Raw genomic sequence first — 22,986 nt, 5'->3', positions numbered from 1 at the left:
TAAGATCTTATTTAGATACCATTTAGATACACATTTTCATGATGATAATAGGGAAAATAAAGGAGTTTGTACTTGGTACAAAGAGAATTTCAGTCTGTAATGTCTTCCATAATTTTTCACAAAAACTTTGCGTGAAATTGTTGAGTCCTCAATGCACATGTCAGCTTAAAGAATAATGTTGATTTGTGGTTGCTTGAGAGTAAACTTACTAAATCTCATTAAATATTTCATCTGACAAACTGAAATGGCATGTCATTGTTTATGCTCAAATGTGAATTTATTTTTAAGTCTGAAAGTGTTCCTCTCTTCTATTCTTGTTTGCAAGCAACAAATCAACAAGCTAGATTTTTCATGTTGGAGAATGTGATGTTTATTCTGATAAAAAGCCAGACATACTCCTGGGGCATTTCTGGATGGATCTCAAATGTTAGTCAGAATGGTTAGAGTGCTTGCACAGCTTCACATTGTTGAAATTGAAAATAGGAAGGAAATTATAAATAAAGAAGTTCTCTTATTTTGGACAGATTACCCAAGATTTTTCTCCCTCCTTCCCACCCTATATTTTAGGCATTGGTGCCTGCACAGTAAATCTAAGCAGTAAAAAACAGCTCAAATCTCCTTGTATACATGAAGCTCCTGGAAGACGCACTCTTGCCCTGCACTGTGAGACCTTGAAATGATCCTCCTTTGTTGCATTTCTTCTATAGCTGTATTTGAAGTACTTCAGAGTAAGAGCATACAACTTGCTTTTCAGAATCCAATAGTGAAGAAACTTTATGGAAAATTAGTATCACACCGCTCTAAAAGAAAGATCAGAATTTTCACAAGATAACAGGCTTTTAAGGAATGGGAGGATGTGAAGGGATGTGAAACAACAGAAAGAAGTTGGATTGAAAACGACAAGGGTCACACCAATATAGTTTTGCATTTATTTAGCAAAGGCTTTCACATAGCACAATGAAGCTGTGTATGTGGACACAAAAGCAAATATATGAAGCTATTCTAAAATAGGTTCTTCTGCCAAATATTTTAAGCAGCATTACATGACCTGGCATTCTGTGCCTGATTGAAGATGCACAAGTCACCTTTGAGGGGCACACGTGTGTCTGTGTGTATAATTATATCTATATATATACACACCACAATATAAATACATACACCACAATATATATATACCACACAATACATACCCCTTTATTACCAAATAAGCAGAGTTTTCCTCCTCCTTGAATAATTTCTGTTATTTTTTTTATTTTAGTAGTTCTGCCAGGTACTTTGAATTTTTTTTCCTAATAAAGAAAGACTAGAAAGGTATTTGTGATAGATATGGTGCAGTCCAGCAGTTGAAGTTCATTAATAATTGGAATGTTGCAGAGTATGAAGTAATGAATACTAATTACTCCTTTCATGTCTGACAGCACCCCATGGACCAATACATCAGCCCAGACTTTAATTTGGTTCTAGTAATGGTTTCATCAATAGTACATTAATTCTGTGTTTGAAAAGATGTACAGTTGAACCTGACCCACACAGTAGATACCACTGTCATAAAATGGCCACATACTGACAACAACTGGATAATTACAAATAATTAAATCCACTGAGCTTCAGACAATCCTAATTTTAAGTAAAATATATCTTATCATATCAATCGACAGCAAGCATAGCATGGGAGATTTATCAACTTGTACTCCTTCCAAAGCAAATTTACTAGCCTGTTTATTAGAGAACTTGCTGATCTGTGAACTACTTCATAAAAGTACCTCTCCCCTTCCTTCTTTGCAAGATGGTTCTTATGTTGCACTCCTGGGTATTCTGCAACACCAGCTCTTGGTACTGTTTCTGAATGAAGCCTGCAAAAGAAATTCTCAGCCTTGGAGAACTTCAGATGAATAAATTTATATTTTCCTCAAAACCAGGTCACAATAGGGTGAACTAAAGGTACTTGTTATCTCTGAAAAGCAGACTTCATGCTTAAGTGCCTTAGTATGTATTTAGAAGCCAAATAAATTTTGAGTGTTCAAATTTGGACACATTTTTATTTTAACTTTGGAACCACAAAACTGCTCAGTTTTTTCTAATGCACTTTTGACTGTGGCCTTATGTTCAAAATGGCTTTAAAATGCTAAGATTTTGTTAAAATATTTCAAGGTATCTGCTTTGAGAAGGAGAAAAAATAATGAAATAATTTTAAGAAAATATCAGATGTAGTACATAGCTTTATGTAAGCATGGAACCCACAAGACATAAAGTAAGAAATTTGGGCACAATGTCTTAGAAATGTATGCAAAAATTACTCAAGATGCAAATACTTAGATTTTTTTTGGAGCAGATAAACCAAGGCATAAAAGTAAACAGGTACCAACTCTATATGGTGTTGGGTTTTGGCCTTCACCGGCTCTAAGAAAAGCTGTGCCATTGAATGGGTTTGGTGTGGATGGCCCTTAATATTTGAATTTTTACCTGTGCCAATCCTATCCTGTTTCCCCAGCATCTCTCTTTTGGAAATCACTGCCTATGAGCATTAACTATAAGAGATCAATGTTATTTTGGCTCCTGGAGGGAAGACAGAGGAATAAATTCATTGTTCAGGAGGCTCCTGTTTGCATTTGCAGGAGCTGTTACACTTCCTGAACTCCTCTGCACAGTCACAAAGAGGTAGTCATGTCTCTTGAGCTGTAAGAATAGGTTATTAAGAGATTTTTTAAGATGTCTTGATATTTGATTTATGTGCAAATGTAGCTTGTATGAACAAGTTTCCATTCTTATGAGGCATGACTATTATTCATGAAACAGCAAGAGAATTCGCTCAATTTCTCCACAGGGAGAAGCTTTCCTTGCCTTGAACGTCTCGTCATCCGTACAGCTTCAAGGCAGTGCTTTTCCCACTGAGCTAGTTTGACCAACTTGCACAGTTTGCCTACTGAGATTGCCTAGTAACAGCTCTGTTCTGTGCTTGTTTTCACCTGATTTATTCAACTTTGTTCTCTACATTACTTGTTGGGGTTTGCAAGTCAGTTCCAGAAGCTTTTAATTTTAAGCAGCAGGAACTTAACGAAAGCTCCTCTAGAAAATGTGTTTATCCCTCTTTCTTCCCACTGAAAAATATTGTTTCCCTTTTCTTTCCTGTCCAAAAATTTATCACTTATTTCATTCTTGCTGAGCTGATCCAAAACATCTCACTATAGGAAGCTATCCTACCATTCTAGCATTTAGAGTTAAGGTGTGTTTTGGAGAACATCCGCCCTGAAATGTATGCTTTAATTTAATGTTGCATGAAAGTGTCCAATAAAAAAAGATATTGCGTAAACTCTTGAGCCATTTCATCACATGAAGTCATGTTCCTATATTCAAACTTTCTCACCTTCATGAGTTCCTGTCTTTGAAAGTCCTAGGCATTGTTGTCTTAGGCAGAACATACACAAGGGAATAGCAGGTCTTTGTGTCAATCATGTTTGACAGATCAGACAAGATGTTATACACATCTAGTCTTCTCATAGCTGAGCGCTCATGTTACCTGCTGGAATTTATTTGCTTTTATATTTGCTTTGGTTAAAAAATAATTTATTCTCAAGGCACATACAGCTTTTAAAATCATTTTTGAATCCCTTAATCTACTTTATTTCAAAATCTATGAAAATTTTAACAGGAAAAAAAAACAGTAGGGAACAATCTCTTTTTAATTTACTTTGTTTGTTCTTAAATACTGGGGAGCTGGGACTCACATGAAAGATGCTATGTCTATTCTTGGGTAGAGTGGTGGACTAATTCCATCCATTCTGTCTGCCTCAGCTGAGGGAATAGGACATTATGAAGAAAACATTGCCAAAAGGAGAACTTGTCTTTAGAAATTTCTTTGGTGACATTTTTCTCTATTCATTCTATCATGGACTTCCAGTATCCTTACATATTTTGCTGCATTTCTTCATAATACAGAATTAACCTCTAAGCAGATATATTTTACTGAAAAAAATTAAGTCATCCTACTGGGTTCCCCACCTCTCTGTTTATCATTGTTGTTTATACTCTTAAACCTTGCAAGAGCAATAACAAAATATTTCCTTTTCCCAAATCTGTAATTAACAGAAAACCTACAACACCTGCAGTAATAAAACCCACCAAGTCATTATGTAGGTTTTGCCTTTCATAGGTGATAATCACAGAAATTGGTTATTTATTGCTTCTGTGAATTGAGAACTCCTAAAGGAAATATTTTAATCCAGAGCTCTAAAACTTGTTATATTGCCGCATAGATGTTCTGAAACATAGTGTGACTCCCTTAACAAAGGTTTTTCTTCTGACAAAGCAAACTGAAGAACTTGTCTTTTGTCAGATCTTGTTTGGTCTGTGTGTGTCTTGAAAGCAAAGCAAGATTTCTTTCTGTGTGTCAAGCTCTACAGTTTTGTTCCCTCCAGCTGCAGCCAGTTTTGAAGGCCGTGGAGAGACCATGTCACAGAACTGGACAGTGAATTCATGTCCACCTGAGAGAGGCTGTATAATCTGAAGGACGTGACCATATTGCTAAATTATTGCAGTATTATACAAGCATAAGCCTGCAAAACCCATCCCCAGTAGTTTGCATGGCAGTGTTATGCAATATACATCTTATGCTGAGTTTTGTAGAATCATGGGTTTCCCAGCACTAGACATAGTAGGTTTCCTTAAGAAATTCACTTAAAGCATATCATAAGCAGCTCTCTTTTCTTCCCTCTCCCTGGTGATCTGCAGAAGGGTCTCAGCACACCATTTCATTTAGACTATGTCTTTTAGCTAAGGGCATTTCAGAAGCAGGCAAGGGTCTTAAGAGCTGAAACCTATGTTCCTGCCTCTGTCAATGCCCTGCGATAGCCTTGAAAGAAAGCAATGTTAAAATTTCTACAGAAAGTACTTATTTCATTCATGTTCTGATGTGACTTTCATAAATCGCATTTTAAGCATTTAGGATCTATGCTAATGCAATCACTTTGGAAATTGAGTCGGGAAATGCCAATTTGAATTTTATGAAAACAGTTAGTGTCTACTTATGTTCTGTGTTATAAATGTTCTCTTGCCCCCTTTTTTAACAGAGTTTTATTGCTGATATTTGAATCACCTTTCTTGGCAGAGAACATTCAAAACCATTGCTGTACAGAAAACACTTGTTTTGTGCTTGTGTGTGGTAAGTGAATACTGAAAATTGACACCCTGTTCACTGGACAATGACAAAAAGTTGTGTCACTGGATCACACCAGACCAGTGACACTCTAGTCCACAAGTAATCTTTCAATTTTTTTTTTGGTGCTATGCCTCAGAAGTAGGAACATGAATTTCATGTTGCCTCACTGCTGGGCTCTGAAACGGTACCTCAGCAGTAGCAGAGTGGCTGTATAGGAAGGGCTTCACCCCTCACTGAAACTAAGGGATCAGGAAATGACAGCTCTTCAGTAAGGGATTTTAGTAAATAAAAGGTGAACCTAGGATAATTCATTCTTTCATCCAGCAAATAATCAATTTGGAATGAAACATTTAGTAAATTACCTTAAAAAACATGATTTTTATTGTTTCAGTTGGCAGCCATTCCCTCTCCTCTAGTCTATCCATTTGTTATAAATACATATGCCTGCTTGGTTTTTTAGGCTATATATTTAAGGAAATTATAGTAAAAACTAACAACGATCTCATTGGCATTTTTTTGAAAACTTTCCTAGGTTTCTGGTAAGTAATGATGATACACATTTATCCCTAGGCCACGGACTCTTCAGTACAGCAGTGAATAATCTCCCTGTGTCTGCTGTATAAACAAATGAAACTACAACAATTAAGAAATACTCTGTGTACTCTTCATATACTTTTGGTGTGTTCAATTATCCTCATTTTGTTTCTGAAGCTGCAGGCACCTAAAGTTTGGCTTATATGCATTTGATATGCTACTAAGATCATACAGTACCCATCGTTTGCAATCTAAGATACCTATGATGTTTTAATTTAGTGAGATCCCCATTCTTGTGCATTTTATTCTTTCCCAGATGTACCAAGATTGAAGACAAAAAATGTGAATTCAACAAGAATTTTCGTCTCATCCTTCACACTAAACTGGCTAACCCTCACTTACAAGCCAGAACTGCAGGCTCAGACCACCTTCATTAATTTCATTGTCACCAGGGACAGGCTGGAAGACCAGCTGTTGGCTGAGGTTGTTTATGCTGAAAGGCAAGACTCACAAAAAACATAAGGTAAGGACTATATTTTGATTTGTCTGTTGCCTGTTCTGAAATTTAAGGTCTAGAATTAATATGCCTGTTTGAATCCACTGTACTGTAATTGTTAGTAGCCCAAATTTGAAAAATTTTAAGAGTCTGGAAAGTGTAGAAAGTTCTTTCACTGATTTGTTCAAATGAAATGTGTGCTCCCAAAGGGCTTGTCTTGACCTAAAGCTCTGCTAGAAATTAAATTTATTGTGATATTATTCCCACACTTCTCTCTCCCGCTTGATTTGCTCTGTGCATTGCATTTAATTTACAGTACAGGATTAAAGCCCTCTGCAGTGCTTTGTGCTTCAGCAATCTTGACCCAATGAGTGTAAATAAAATTCCATGCCAGTCTGTACAAGGGTATAATGGCACTGTTAGGAGCTAGGGCATTTGGTTAATCAATCACAATTTATTTCTGCCAGATGCAGTTCTGTGGCTGCTGCAGTCATACCAATACATAGTATGAGGAGAAATGCTTTCATAAGTGGTTACAGTAAGGACCTTGGGCAGACTGTAATCTATGAGATAAAACATGAAAAGAAAATACTTAGGGGTGTGAAATGAATTATAAGAATACCTCATATTTCTCTAGTGTGTCTTTCCAGTTATCTCATGTGATTAACTAACTTCATCCACAAAGATTTGCTCTACCTGTTTGAGGTACTCCTGCTTCATGCAGGGGCAAACTGGGTCAGGGAGTTTAATTACCCCTTGAAGAGTGAAAGTCATATACTTGGGAATGAGACCTGCAAACAGCTGTCCATTTACCTCTGCATCTGCACACTGTTCCACCTGGGACTGCATGCTTTCAAGGCCTGTGTCACCCGGGGCTTTGGTGTGAGTCAGTCTGACAGAGAGCTCCCCATAAGATGAGTCAAGCTCTTGCACTGCCAGAAGGTCAGTCCAGCAGAGCAGACTATGACGATGTTTTCCACTCTGTTTGAGGCCAAAGTGAGGTTCTTCAGCCTTGTGCTATTCTCTGGTTTTCTCAGCTGCCACACAGATTGCCATTTGCCACCCCTGGCAAGATCACAGTCCTTTTGTGTCGTCTCAGGAGGAGGGGCACCAGGAGAGAGGTAAAGTTCTAGTCCATGGTGACCTAAACGTTCTCACTTTGGGTGTCAAGCACCTTAGATCTAGTATACTGGGAGAGAAAGTAAACTGGCCTTTCAGAAATTGAATCAAATCATCTGATGTGATTAAACAGAAAATATAGCTCACAAATGCTATAAAACTTTATTTCTTGCTGTGATTGTTTAAACACAGTGGGTTTTTTCCCTCTGCTAGTCAGTCCTCACCAAGAAGCAGAACAGTGTCATGACTGAGCTCAGGCAGCTGGAGGATCACAGGCTGCTCAGCCTGTCAGCTGCCCAGGGCAGTCTCCTTGACAACAGTGAACTTGTAAAGAAAATCAAATCAGCAAAGTCAACTGCAGCAGAAATTCAACACAAGGCAGTAACAATTGAACTGTTTCTAAAAACTTAAAGTCACCTGTAAAATGTCTATACTTATTAACCTATTGTTTTAAGTGTAACATTTCTATGAGCTAGAATAGGAATAGTCAAATTGTTGTCTTTCCAGAAAGAGCTGTCCTCCTCATATTCACATTTTCATATCTATTCATATCACATGTTTGATTTTTTTTAGGTGCTTGAATTAGTACTCACAAAATTAATAAATACTAACGTGAAATTTGAACAAATTATTAATATATGATTGCCATGTTTTCACAGATAAACAGGCATATTTCTGCAGAGGACAGTTATTCCCTAATGTTTGTCTAAGATAAGAAGCTTGCTTACTTTAAATATTTGCTACTGTCTGAAATAAAGTCAGTTTTCTATAGTATATCCATATTCTTTTCTGTATGGATAGGAATATTTTGGTAATTGTGCAGGATAATCATGGCACATTAAAAAATAAACGGGACAACTGTCATCATTCAGGTAGCTGAAGCCAAAGAAAATGAAGCTCGGGATAACATGACAAGAGAGCATTACAGACTGACAGCCACAAGAGCATGCATTCCTTACTCTGGGAGTGTCAGCCTGGGCAGTGTCAACACCATCTACCACTTTCCACTGAAGGTAAAAATGTCTCTTGCTGACTTCTTTTCAAAGTGCAAGAAACAGAATTCTGCCTCCAGCAGTGATGCCTGATGCATTAGTTATTACTTGTACCAGATGTTTACGTTGGCAGGGCTGCATGTCTGAGGAAAGAGAACACGACGTGATCTCCTGCTGGTCTGTAACACGGTACATCCCCACGGGTCTCTTTCTTGGCTGCCTCCATCCTGACAGTGCTTTCTGACTCTGCTTGCAAAAGTTTACCTTCCTTCTGGTAAGCCATCCCACAGGGCCGGGAAGGAAGAGTTTGGAGGAATTCTGTATTAAACAATTCCCTGTCGTAAATCTACCAAATGATCTAATGCTGTGAGCAAGGGAGATCACCCACTGCAAAATTACCAGCTTGCTCAAGTGAGAGAGTCTCCCTGCTGAGTTAAATAAGGAAGCAGAAGAGTATTGCTGTTTGCAGCCCTCACCCCTGGTTTGCTGAAAGTTTTCTTTAAAAGCCTCTTTTCAGCCTCTTGCATTTTACACTGTTTAGGTCAGCTCTTTATGGGAGCCTACAGTAGGAAACCAATTATCTTAGGAGTAGTAAAGCAAAAAAAGCAAAATTCAAATAAATAAAAATAATTATACTTTCAGGCCTTCAATGCATCTTCCACAAAGCAATTAAACAAGTTGAAAAATCAGGGTATATTCAGTGTTGGATCTCTAACCTGAAATAAGCTGTCACATATTCAACCTATATTTTCACATGCCAAGGACTTTTGAAAATTATAAGCTCATTTTCCTGGCCCAAAAAGCTTTTCAGATGAGGAAAAATTTTGGTATTTGTGATGATGAACACTTACTGGATTTACTGTGTCTTCTCTGGAAGATGATGCCTGTGCCCAAACCGTGTGCTTGTGCAGTTTCTCACACAGGGTGAGACTGCTGCTTCAGTATCAATAATAATTGCAGAAATTCCAGAGATGCTATCATGTAATTCTTTTCATTTAAAATGCTGCAATGACTTAATGAAGCTAAGTTCAAGATAAACAGCATGACTTGCTGTTTGCACTTGGATAATTAGGGTTGAAATTGATCGGGTATATAAAGTAAGAAGTAAATAATACATATCCCAAAAACTTTCAGGCTGTTGCTTTTCCTTTAAATTTTGGTTACTGTATGCCCTGGGAAAAGTCAGGGCTCAGATGTACTGAGAGGCAGAGGTCTGAAGCAAGTCTGATGACCTTTTTCAATTTTGTGTGCTGTCAAGGTTCTTCTAAGTAGTATAGAGATAGAACTCCTTGAATTGGATTTCTTTTTTCAGTTCAGAGTTGAACACAAAAGAGTCCGGTTGATTTTTTAACTACTCAGCCATGGAGTACCATTAGAGTAGTTTGGGAAAATTGCTTTTCACTTCTAAATCTTTTTTGTTATTATTTCTGGTCACATGCCTCAACTAGACAATTTCAGATAAAGTCATACATTCTACCATAATTATTTTAGTAGAACTAGTGGTGTTTTCAAAGTGGTTTTCTTCACTGTTTGAGTGCCTTTTCCCTTAGGCATCACATACTGTATCTTGTGAAGAAGCTCTCTTTTACCATAAGTTGTTCACTACCCTGAAAATAGAATTTTTACTCCATGCCAACTCCTTACTGCAGTAAATGTCCCATACAGGGTTTTCAGTTTGTTATATTTCGATGTTTTACAGTAAGCAGACAATGGAAATACCAACCAAAGTAAACCTTTATCAATAATACTATTTTTATGTATGTGTGCCTTGTGTGTATCGATATGTAACTTAGTGTTTTAAGGAAAGTCCTGAGTCCCTTGGTTGTACTAGGGTTTTTTACATTCCTCAAAAATTATCAGTGTCATCCTGTTTCAGTCATCATGCAAAAGGTACATCTGTCTTTGGCATGCTTCCAGGCTATGGCAGTGATGGATGGGCTCAGAGGGGTACATAAAGATATTTAAAGATCCACCAAGAAATGGTAGAAATGGGTGGACTCAGTATATCCAGAAAAGGAGAAGTTCCCCTGGGAGTAGACCAAAAAAAAAAAACCCTCTTTGCAGAAATTTATAATAATGTTCATCAGGACAGAATGTCATATGCTATGAGGTAGGAAATCTGAGGGTTCATTTTTCATGGCAAGTGTGTGTGAGGGTGGTGCCTTGCATGTGTCTGACAAATTCAGATCTTAAGAAGCAAGAAAATAACTTCTAGAACTGGGTGGTCAACCAGAATTAGAGTTTGATTACTTGGTCCTTCACAGCCTGTTCTTGTGGTGAAAAGTTTACAAAGAGGTAGTGTGGTAAGACACGAGTCACAGCATATTTGGAGAGCTGTGATTCTGGTTTCTTTTAGATTGAATATAGGTACCTGAGGAGAACAGTCTTTGATAAATAGACATACAGTAAGCTAACCTGTTAATAGTTAAAAATGTATTTTTCAGTGTTAGTTCTCATTATGGTTTTAGAGCTGGTAGGTAACCCCACAGCATGACAATTATTCAGGTCTCCCTTTTGAAAATTCTATGATACTAAGAAAGATTTTGTAAGTCTTCAACTGTGGATCCTGACACATTTGTTTCCCAGTTGTACTGTTTTTGTCTTTTGATCCCAAGTGATGGTCCTATAGACCTGTTGCTCCACACCCCACCATCACCATTTTTAACCATTTTTACGTGATGTCTGAGAATGCAAGCTTGGTCCTGGGTATTTATTTTGCCCAACTGCCCTGGCTTTATGTGACAGTATTGCCTGCTTGTAATGAGGTCCTTTTCATTCAGAAGTTGCTGTTTTCTGCCACATGGCCACTATCCTGCAGGAAATGGAAAAGATCATCTTCTCTCTTGCTTCCCAACCTGCTTCTGTTCTTGCTTTCAGTTCACTCTCCTGATGATTTCTCTGATGAAATGACCATCAGTGTCAGATGCTCAAGTCTGAGAATGGTGCAGACCTGAAGTACTTATCAAGGCACATCTTTTGTGTTCAGTGAATGTTTTGTCATGTATAGGAGCTCTGTGGAGAAAAATCTTGGCTCAAAGTATGTGAAAAGCCCAAGGATGGATTTAGCAAAATGCTAAGAAGAGAGCAGCCCAGCCACTCCTGTGTTTTTCATCCTGTCTTCATGACTAGACCCACTTGAAGATCATGAGACAATATGTAGGCCTCTTATTTGTTTCTGGTTCAAGGACCACTTAACTGTCCTCTCATTAAAGAAAGAACAATTGAGCTTGAAAGTGAAATGGAGCATGCAGGGCTAGAAATGTGGATAAATTTGTTGTATACTTATGAGTATGTACTTCTACACATGTATGTGTAAATGTATTTTTTTTACTGAACAGAACAAAGCCTTCTGGATTCATCTATGACTGGGATGGAATAGGCCTTTACTGTGGGAAAAATTGGCACGATTTATTTTTGGCAGAAGATTCAAGTTCCAAAGTTTCTTCCACCCCCACCATATTCACGGTAATGGGGTGGATGAAAAGTGTAAGGCCATAAGCACTACAGTATGAAGAAATTTTTAGAGCATTCCTCTGCTTGGCATAATGCAGGTTTCCTTTGTACTGTTTTCTACCTTTTGACTAGATGAGGGCCAGAGGGCAATTTTCTCCATGCTCATGTAATCTTGTGCCCCCTGTGACTAAATAATGGTCATTATACAAACTATATTCAATTGTATAGGGCTCGGTGGCTTTATACTTAGGATTACTATTCCCTACAGACAATAGTGAGAATACCAGGTTAATACAGCTGTGACCTCACTGTGCTCAATTTAAGCTCAGGCCCCACAAGGTGAGAGGCTTGTGCATTTAAGCACTGAACCAATCAGTTAAAAAACTGATGTGATATCTACCACATGTTGCTCCCTTTTTCATGAGGGAATTGCTCTGTACCCCCCATAAGAGTTTCTAAAGCTCAGTAACAATGCTGAGCATCTATCAAAATGTCAAAAGGTTCATTATCTTAAAACCAAGGGAACAGATTTCTGCAGGCTTTTTCTAATACCAGCAATAAGGCCACTGTTGAGAGCTCGCAATTTTGCTTGTTGAAATTGTAAGGGTTTAGTGAAGTGCTTCAGAGGAAGTAATATGCATTGCACAAGTGATAGTGAAATTAATGGGGGCATTATCATTCTTTTTCCTTTCTGCTCTGCTAATTTTCCCATCTCCTCCCCCTCCATCTCTCACCCTTCCCCAATTATTTCTTTTGCAGGCAAAAAGCTTGGGTTCACTATAGACTCTGGATGATTTCATAACATCTTTCTAAGACAAAAGCAGGAGATGGTTGCAAAGGAGGCACTCAAGAAAGCTGCCCCACATGGCCATTGGGTTCTTTTCCAAGTGTGTGTCAAACTGCCTCAGATGGAGGAATACCTCCTCAGCTGGAGGGATGTTCCCAGAACACAAAATATGCAATGGATTACAGAAAAAGTTCTTAACAGCTAATAATCTTGTTCCATTTGCTTTTGCTTTTGGTTGTTACAGGATAAACATCATATTAATAGGGTGTGTGTCACGTTTTGCTAAACAGTGCACTCTCCCAGAAGGAACAGGAGAGATAAAACAGAAAGCCCCTGATGGGTGGGTAGGACTGCCCTCAGGCACACCCTTCCCCCACCTAATTAAGGGCTCCTATTCCATTCAGCAGGCCATAATGGAGACTTTAATGAAAAGGGTCTGACTGTCCCTGGGGCAGCTGTATAATTAGTCCTGGAGTGCTGTTTTTCTGAGATAGCAGCCATGGCTTTGGCCAGCTTTGTATGGACCAAGAACCCACTCTGCAGTGGACAAAGGGATCCGTGGGATGCCCTGGCAAGCCGTGGTTTCCCAGCACAGGAACAGAGTGAACAGGAGCACTGCAACCATAAATGCCACTGAAAAAAAGATGCTCCCTCCCCAGTGTTTTATGCTAAATAGCCAATGTTTATATGTGACAACCTGTCAGCCCTGAAGCCAAACGACAAGTGCATGTTCCAGGCCTTGACATTAAGGTGCTTATGGGAAAGGGGTGATTCTCTCCTCTCCTGGTTTTAGCCTCAGCAGCCTGCTTTGTCTGCCAAAGCCTGCAACAAATGAAGAGATGGGTTAAAGTCAGTGTTTTCTCTGAGATGAAACAAAACCACTATGGGATTAATGAGAGGTTCTGGTGTGTTAGGCACTGTGAGAGCATGCATAAACTGCCCCCTTCGTCAGCAATGAAACTGCAAGGGTGCTTAACCATATTTCATGTGAGTGAGCTAACCATGGCAGTCTGAAAACAAGCCTACATAGAAATGTTGTGAAGGGAAGAGTCAAGTTGGTTTTCAGGGGAATTTCAGGGTTCTCAGCTGCTCTGGGGGCAGAATGACAGTGGGAGACGGCAGAGGCACTGTTGTGTGTCTGAAGCCACAGGGATGGATGGGGAACATCTGAGAAACTTCTGGTGTTACAGACCTGCTCCATTTTCCAGACTGTTACGCCTGGATTTTGAGGGAGGAGAGAGGCAACAATATTGCTGTAAAGATTTTTGATAGTGAAGGATTGTGGGAAGTCTGAAAGGAAACTTCATGAAGATGTTGTACCAAATCCCAAAATGTGCTAAGCTAGCTAGAACTATTGGGATTTGGGTGCACTCAGGCTTCTCAAGCTTTAGTCTTCTGTGTTTGGGGCCCAAAACCCTGTCAGCTTATATTTTAAAAAAAATTGGAGTAAAAAGATGAAGTATTTTACTATATATAGCTTATGGAGGCTAAAGGGAATATAATTACATATTAAAAAGAAAAAAACAAACCAACCTACACCAGCTATTCTACTGACCTGGGAAATATTTTAAAAATTACTTTGGCTTCAGATCTAGCAAAAGTAGTTGACACAGTGGTTAGCAAACTGGCCAAAGAAAGACTGACTTCAATTTTTTAAGTGTCAGATTTAACTCTTCTGTCACACGTAATTAATATCTCAAATTCAGATATCTGATATAGTGGATGTTTATTTTGTTATTTTATTAAGGCTTGAATCACTTCCACTTTGTATTGGATGGATGCAGCCTATATGAAGATTCAGGTGCTGCCAGGCTGCAATCATGTAATGTGATATGAAAGTCTCCCTCTCTTTCCATTCCCCTATTCCTTTTTCCACGTGGCGAGGGACAATTTGGGAATATCCCCCCAGCAGACCTCATAATAAAGTGATGCAGCAGCCAGGGTGTTACTGTCATGTTGTATTCTTTGGCCGTAATTCCTCCCGCTCTGCATGGAGATTGCCAGTGCAATCAGGACCTTTTGGCACATCAGTGAAGAGCCAAAGAAAAGCTCCTGGATGAGCTGCAATTTGAGTGGAAATGTTAGTACTGTAACAAAGAAATGTGGAATGTGGGCTAATGGTGTGGTTAAAACATCTTTAGCCCAGCCGCATGTAAAAATTTTCTCGATATTCCTGTTTTTCACCAGGAAGTGCTTTGGAGGCAGATACTTTTCCATTATAACTCTCTTCTCTGATCTATCAGTGTCTTTCCACTGTCTTCGTGTATTTAGAACCTTAAAGACAGTTACACTCTGAAGTATACTTTGAGACTTATTTCCTAAGCAGCAAGATAGCTGGAACTATTTTTCTGCCTAGCACTTCTGTCTTGTTCCTGGTGTATCTTGGATGTGTTTTGTCCTAGGGCCCAGTTCTAGAGGGAACTTAAAGAGAGTCCAGGCATCTTTCAAGGTATGCTTGTCTCTGTATGTGCTAACACCCACAACCACAGATCACTTAACGCTGAGTTTATAATACTTTCATTAGCTTCAGAATCAAGGCCTTAAATTTTAGAAGCTAACGGTAAAACCTCAATACATACAAAGAAATGACAATGACTTAACTGTTACCTCATTAAAAAGTCACAATAACAATGCTTTAAGGACAACAAATTTATTTGGCTATGTACAATAACCATATTGGCTGGTTTTCCATGGAATATTCATCTGAGTAGCTGAGCAGTTCAGAAGCTTGGACAAACTCCTTGAGCAATACAATATGATATTCTGGTTTCTGTGTCTTTATCAGTGCTAAGCCAGCTCCAACCATAGAAGAGCAAATCATTCCCCAAGGAATACTAGGAAATTCAATTAAAATCACTGGTGAACCTCCTACAAGGATGCTGGCTAATTTCCATGTTACTCTCTATGGTTTTGACCAGGTAAAAGTAAGCTATATATTTTTTTCCCTTTTGTTTGTTTTAATTACTCCTTCCCTTGTGGGGACAGGTGGTAGCACTGATGACCGTTCTGTGGGAGACCAGGACTTGGGACTGTTGTGATTCCAAACTAACCCAACAGCTGCAGGGTGGCAGCACAGCCCCCTGTGCCCTGCACTACCCCTGTGTTTCCCATCAGTGTTGGGCAGGAGGAAAGGTGTGGCAGTAACACAAACATTTGTACTATTCAACAGAGACGTGCACAGGTATGCTTACAAAGATGGAAAGAGCATTTATTGCACCAGCTTTAGCCAGTGGTGCACTTATGAAAAAACCTGTACATGCTCTGAAGTCAGACCTCTTTCATTCAATGGTACTCACATATTTTTTGCTCTGCTCTAAATTTGGGTTGACCTAATGCATAGTCATGACCATTCTCTCACAGAGAGGATTTCCATACCTGGGTGTTCAGGCAATGGCTCAGTATACCCTGTGTATGGGTTCCTGCAGTCAGGCATAAAGAAAGGAATTAAAGAGCAAGGGTTATGTGCTGTTTGTTTTGTCTTTTGCTCTTTCCCTGTGTAAGGTTCTGCTTGGTGGGTGCAAAGAAGAATGAGGAGAAAGAAGACATGAGAATGTGGAGAGCAGGGTTGTGTGTAGCCTCCTTCCCTCCAGATCCCCGGTTATCCCTGTCTGCTACCCCAGGAACTTGTAGAAAGATCTTCAAGGCCAGTGTGAGTCAGCTCCCCTGCAGCAGTGGCAGTGCTGGAGCAGTCAGCTTGTTCACATCAGCAAAGCAGACCATGATGAAGGCACCCATAACAACTGCAACACTCTTGCCTTCCAGCAAGGTATTCACCTGTAGCTACTTGAGCACAGCACACATGAGGGCAGAGCTGGGATGTGAGAAGTGTAAGAGTTCCTTTAAAAAGGAATACTAGCCAATGCCGGGGGAAGAATAAAAGAGAAAGGAAAAAAAAAAAAAAAAGAAAAGAAAAGAAAAAAAAGCTGTGTCAGAGCTACAAATGGATTGATTTTGATGGTGTGGATGATTTGGAAAGATAGTTGTGAGAAAGGAAAGAATAGCTGCAGTTTTGTAGCTGAGCAGCTGATTGTTAATACAGGATTTTGGTATTTCTTAAACTTTTTTATAACTTACTATTATAATACTTTAAATGGAAAGATGAAAAATTTTGACAACATTTTTAAGGTGGTTCATATACATTGTTGTCCTGCTTCAGTCTATGTTTAGTGTAAGAATATGTATGTATATATTTAAACTAACCAGTTTAGAAGCTTCATACTTTAGAGAACTCTCTTTTCTCACCCACTGTTCTGAGCCATGGATGTTTGTGGCTTACCACAAGTTCTCGTGCAGATACTGTCTTTCATATATTTCTGATTAAGGTATTTATGTTTTTCTTTTTTAATTACAATAAGAAAATCAAAGTATGCCTATTCCAGATGGAATACATTTCATGGGTTTATGGTTTTATTCAGGGTAGAAACTTGTGTTGTATTTTTCATGGTCAAACTCAGCATTCTGATTTAAGGAGGTTTGTTTGTCAGACATAAAATCCTTCACCTTTGCCCAGATTCTGCTACATGTTGTTCAGCTCAGGGTGATCTATTTCCTTTTGAAAGAAAAGAGTTTTTCCCTCTGATGTTTCCTCCACATAACATTATTTTCAAGGGTATCAAAATTAAGTTTGTTATGTTTATTACTTCTTAAACTAAAGGATAAAATATGGAAAAATGTCACAGACATAAGGATTAATTTCTGCAGGTTTAACAGGTAAATGCCAAATAATTTAAAAACTAGCTGAAGCCCTGTGCTGAATATCATCTTGCTGAAATTCTCTACTAACACTGTAAACAATGGAGGCAAAAATAAAAATATTAAACTTCAATTTCAAACATGACTCTTTGGGAAATGGTGTAAAATTTCAGGGAGTTTGAAGGCGTTTTAATGAGTATCCAACTAGTAAATTTTCTGATTGGGAGTAAAGTCTATGGATAATTTAGCTAAGAAACTATGGTGGTTATCTCAGTAATACTTACAGACTTCGAGGTAAAGACTCTGTTTTCGTTGGTTTCTGTAGCACAACAGTTCTCCTTTCCTAAGGGACATTTGGGAATTAAAATGCCACTATCAACAATTTTGCATCTAGGAAATACTGCGAAAAAACCTGCCCAATAGCCCCTGATTCTTTAGAAACCTGTTTCTCACTCTCCGTCTTACTCCAGCCTTGTGAGCGCGCCCCTTTGGCAGCCGGGGCCGGCGCAGCTCCCGGCAGCACTGCCTGTTGTTAGTGCGTGAGTTACTCCTTTTTTCTTTGGCAGGATACCCTTGAACTGCGTGCCACGGAAGGGGAATTTAAAAACATCCTTTTTCCTCTGTGCAACTTTCACACTTGCGTTCCTGGGAGTCTGAAGTTTGGCCCTCGGGGCTGGAAGAGGAAGGTGCCCGATCCCGAGATCGTTCTTGTCAGTCTTCAGCAACTGTTCAGTGGCCCACAAGAAGGTAAGAAGTGGTCAGGTAACCACACATCAAGGTCATTTCCACTCTATCACATGTTTATACTGCATAAGGGGGACGCTGTTCTTTCCCTGAAGCTGTTATTTAAGTAGCTGCCGTTTTATGATGCTGTTGGTGAGTATGGAAATAAACCAGATCAAAGGAAGTGGGGGGTTGTGGGGTTTTTTTGTCTGGCAGTGGATGCTTGAACTTTGTAATATAGGTCAGACCAGTTCCACATCAGTAGCTAAGGGGGAAAAAAATGCCCTTCATTATGTTAACAAAAACAGGGGTTTACATGTGCATATATGCCAAATTCATTAGGCAGGTAATGAAGCATTTGCACAAATGTAATTACAAACAGCAATTCTGACAGTTCATAACACTGCATTAATAATCACTACAATTAGTTCTGATGATGGAAGCAATTTACAGCACGTCACATGTATAAATAATGGTGCATTTCCTGAATGTGTCATTATTATGTATTAAGGATGCCACCTTGTTGTGACTTTCTCAGTAATGTTCCCCTTGAGTCAAAGTTAAGGATATGAGAGTGATTTTTTTCTGGGCTACAGCATATTTCATACTTGTATAGTTTAAATACTGAGTTGAGTCCGTTTGTCTAAATTCTGTATGTGAAAATGTGAAATGCCTAAATAAAAGACAGTAATCATTTGTTACTGAATGATATAGGATATTATTGAATATATCCTCCCATTTTAGTAATTATTATAAAATAAGTAAAATAAATTTCAGAGATATTTATAAAGAAAAAAAGAGACAGAAGTGTCACCCCTCGATGATATGGTTTTCTCCATATCTCCCAGCTTGTATTTACTCTGAGAAATTAATTTTCTCTTTGTCTTCATACCCCTACTAACCTTTATTTAGTTAGTAGGACATCAAGCTGTTTTTCCTTTTTGTGGTACTTGGTGTCATAGTGAAATAATTGCTTAATTTTATTATGATGATTTAATAATGCTTCCCATTTAGAAAGCAGTCTATGAAATCAGCTTATTCCAACCCTTAGTTTTCTTTGCTAATAAATCTTGTTGCTTTAAGCTGTTCTTTTCAAACCACAATTCATAAGCTGGATAATTCATTTTTCTAATTAATGAGAGGGAGGATTCTGATGGCAGGGAATACTAGAAAGGTCTGCAGAGCAAGAATTATTTCTTCTCTCCTCTTGGTAATATTGCTTATTGGCCTTTCTCATTGTACTGCTTAGTGATTCATTACCCTGTGGCTTCGTAAGGATTTTTTTAACGTAGATATTGGAGAGAGAAATAAGACAATAGTTTTTTTTAAAATATGAGTTCCCATGTATATATGCATGTCTATGACCTTGTGCATATATACATATATATATAAAATCATATGCATATAATCTTCCAATTTATTGTCCTTTGGGAACAACTTCCTGAAGACAATTAAGCATTGACCAGAAAGCAGAAAGCATAAACTGGGCAACTTGAGCTAGCTCGTCAGCTAGTGGAAATTGCCTTAACTCTGTTATGACTTCCACCAGTTTATAGTATTTTCCCAAGAATATTTAATCTTGTATCTCAGTTTTTCCTGCTGCTAAGACAAACGCCAGCACACCAACCTGCAATAGTAAGGTCTTGTCATGTGAAGTACACGATGCCTGATCCTGCCTCACTGTCCCACTCTTGCCCTCCACCTTCTGACCCCCACACACATGTTCAAGGTGTTGTAATTGGATGTTGTTATGGGGGGGAGTAGATTCTGTCCTCTCCATTATCCACCCACTCAACAATGGCTCTGTGGGTTTTTTGGGTAGAACAGACCAGTTTTGTGTAGAGTACAATGGCAATTATGTGAACCTGACAGCCCAAAATATTTCTAATGCAAACTCTGCAGTTTCCTCACACTCGCAAAAATGTCCCTTTTATATCACCAGCTTTGATTATCCCAGTATAATCAATGTCCCAGAAGTGTGCAGCTGAATGAGCTTGTACTGCATTAGAATATTGATATACTCTTCCAAAAGACAAAGGAAAAAGCAATTTCTTGAGATAAATATATTAGAAAAACGTTAAATGAGTTTTTGTGGCCGACAAAGAGGAAAAGCAGGTTTATTCTGACTGCAAGAATGTTTCGTTCTAAATCCAAGTTGCTGGCATTTTTCACAGGGATTCTCTTTTCACCCTTCTCATCACAAGCATGCAGCACTGCATATTATATTCCAGTGGCTTTCTTAAAAAATCTTTTTTCATTTTCTTTGAACCAATTTAAAATAAAGATGGATTAGCATTTCACATAATCAAATTGCTGCATACAAGTTTATGTAGCAAGCAGGCTGGAATAGCTGCAGCTATTTTACTTGTTCTGTTCTGTCACATCATGCAATATTTAAAGCCTATAATTAAGTTTTTACTTGAACTGTTGGGAGGCAAATACTGCCCCCAAGGGTGTAAAGGTTCCTGTCTGCAAAGGTTTCATCACAAACTGGCATATTTTGCAAACCAAAGGAGACCAAAAAGAAGCTTCTAATGCTATGAAGCCAAATAAAAGAAAAAGACAGTGGTTCCTTGAATAAAATGGTTAACCACCCTTAACCACATGCTTTCTCTGTGGCATTATGACTGGAGTTCTACAATAAACTTAATGCTTGCATGGTGTAGCAGTAATGGGATTAATATTAATTCCATTTTTACCTAAGTTCTTGAATACTTCCCAATTTCAAATGATGTAGAATTTCAGTAACTAAATGTTCCCTAGTGAGGAGATATAAAAGACTGCAATCAGATACAAGTTTCTTATTTCTCCTCCAAGAAAGGCACAGTAGGTTACCTTCCTGTCACTCATGAAGATTATGTCTTTAATGATCTGTATGGGAAAATATATGCACTTGTTCACAAAGTTATGCTCTCTTATATCATGTGGTGTTTTGAAAATGTGGTTTTCTCTGAAGATTTTTTTATTAGGGCTAAGGTAGAAAACATAAATCTTGGATAAAACATTTTACACCGTTACTGAATTTTAGTCACAAATTTGCTATTTTTGTCAGATACCTCTCACTGGACTGAAATAAAAGAAATCTGACTTTAACATTATTTGCTGAACAAACCAAACTTAGCAATGCAAATGTATAACCATGAAGCTTTCTGAAAGGAAGTAGCTGGATTTCTCTTATGTCTCTTAACAGCATTTATTTGGAACCGCCTTGGTTTGTCCTTTAAGCAGCTGACTTGTTTTATTCAGTGATGCATTCTGTTCCTCAGGTGGGTTCCACAGGAAGAATTGCATAAGCTCCTCAGTGAGATCATGTAAGGTGGCTACATCAGGGGTGCCTGGGACTGCAGGCTCTGCTGGATCTATCTGCAAGAATTCCTCAGCCCAGTCCTGCTGAGAACTTTCATACATGCCTAAAGCTCTTGAACAGGTACAGAGTGTGTTTAACCCAAGGGAAAGAGAAGACCACATGCTTTCTCAGTCAGGCAGCCCCACCTGTAGCAAGGTCCTGTCTGGCTGTGGGGGAATAAATTTGTTGATGATTCATCATGAGCAGATTTTGGCTGAAAGGGTTTGTGAGTTGGCAAACTGCTTGTCTACTTTTGCAAGTACCATTAATTGGTAACTTGATTCAGTACTTCATAACACAGGGAGCTTAATGACATTGGATACACTTAGGTTTCCATTTTCCTAGAAAAACTATTTTAAGGTGCTTCCATTTAAAAAGTTTTGGGTAGGCATGGGAAGATATCTCTTATGGAACTGCACTTTAACCAATGTAACTGATAGACTCACCAGTTTCAGCAATCCAGAATGGCACTATTCTCAGAACTTACTCTTACTCTTTGCACATTTTCTTCCTCAAATTAAAAAAAAAAAAAAAAAAAAAAAAAAAAAAAAAAAAAAACCAAAAAGAGAATGTTATACATTTCCTTGCATCTCACTCTTTTTAAAGTAGGGAAAATAGCTTGTAAGACTATTTTTAATTTTCCACTACCCTCTCACACATTTGTTTCTGTAGCTTTGTCAGGTTATCACCAGCTGACATATACTGAATTTTTCAAATTTCATTATTGGGTTTTCATCCTGGACAGCAGTGTATGTGGAGCATCCGTGACTCCAAAGGGCCAGATTGCCAAGTTGCTTCTAATCAGCAGCATATGCTAAAATTTTTGAGGCTACAAAAAGAAGATGCTGCTTTAACTTTAGTTCGAAGAAGTTTGGCATAGAAACTACTTTAATCTATTTTCATATACACAGTTACAACAAATGTGGATGTTTATACAGGGGTGTGTGTATATGTACACACATATATAATATAGATACGTAATGTATGTATTATATATTTTTTATATATATAAAAATATTAAAAAACCCTGTCTACTTCTCCCTAGCTGCTGAAGAAGCCACTTTAGAGAACTGATTGTACACAATTTTCTAAAAACAGCCAAGAGACTTTTCAAGCACCCTTTGCAGACTTGTTATTTTTCATTCTCCAAAGGTAAAAAGCTCATTTATGAGAAAAAAAAATTATCATGTTACATGTGAGCTGGCCATTTGTGGGGCCGGGCTAAGTTTGGAAAAGTGCCCCTGTCACCTCTGGCAGTGGGTTGAAGCCTGCCTTTTGGCTGTGAGCGAGAGGAGCAGGCTGGTGTCTCCTTGGTCCCAAAGAAGTGGGATTTCATATGTCAAAGAGCCACACTCAGCTGAAGGCAATTGGAAGTAACTGCTCAGAAGAAGATGCCCAAGAGTAAGTTGCCATGGAGATGGAAAGGCTAAACACTGTACTCCTGACCTCGAAAGAGGCTGATTTCTCCACATGACAGTTGAGGTCGTGGGGGCATGGTGGGAAGCTCATCCTGCCGGCTCCAGCTCTGCCTCCAGCCTATGGATAAGTAAAGAATTACTGCTTTACTACTTTAGGTAGTCCATTAACCTTCACAAGCCTGAACTTTCATTCAAATAATTGCAAAATAAGTATAGGTGGTGAAACCTGAACAGAATCACTGCTATTTGTATGCCCTTTGGAAAGTTTAGG

The 22,986-nt window shown here is 38.5% G+C and overlaps 1 pseudogene; it reads left to right on the top strand.

Annotated features, from left to right (window-relative positions):
* Nucleotides 1–12,741, top strand: part of LOC136293889 (dynein axonemal heavy chain 11-like) — a 94,003-nt pseudogene extending 81,262 nt beyond the window's left edge.
* The last annotated feature ends 10,245 nt before the right edge of the window (nt 12,742–22,986 follow it).

This window comes from Chamaea fasciata, unplaced genomic scaffold (assembly GCF_029207755.1).
Source record: "Chamaea fasciata isolate MVZ Bird 193981 ecotype frontalis unplaced genomic scaffold, bChaFas1.0.hap1 SCAF_1, whole genome shotgun sequence".
NCBI lineage: Eukaryota > Metazoa > Chordata > Aves > Passeriformes > Sylviidae > Chamaea > Chamaea fasciata.
Note: the sequence above shows the minus strand (reverse complement) of the source record. Positions and strands in the feature narration are given on the sequence as shown.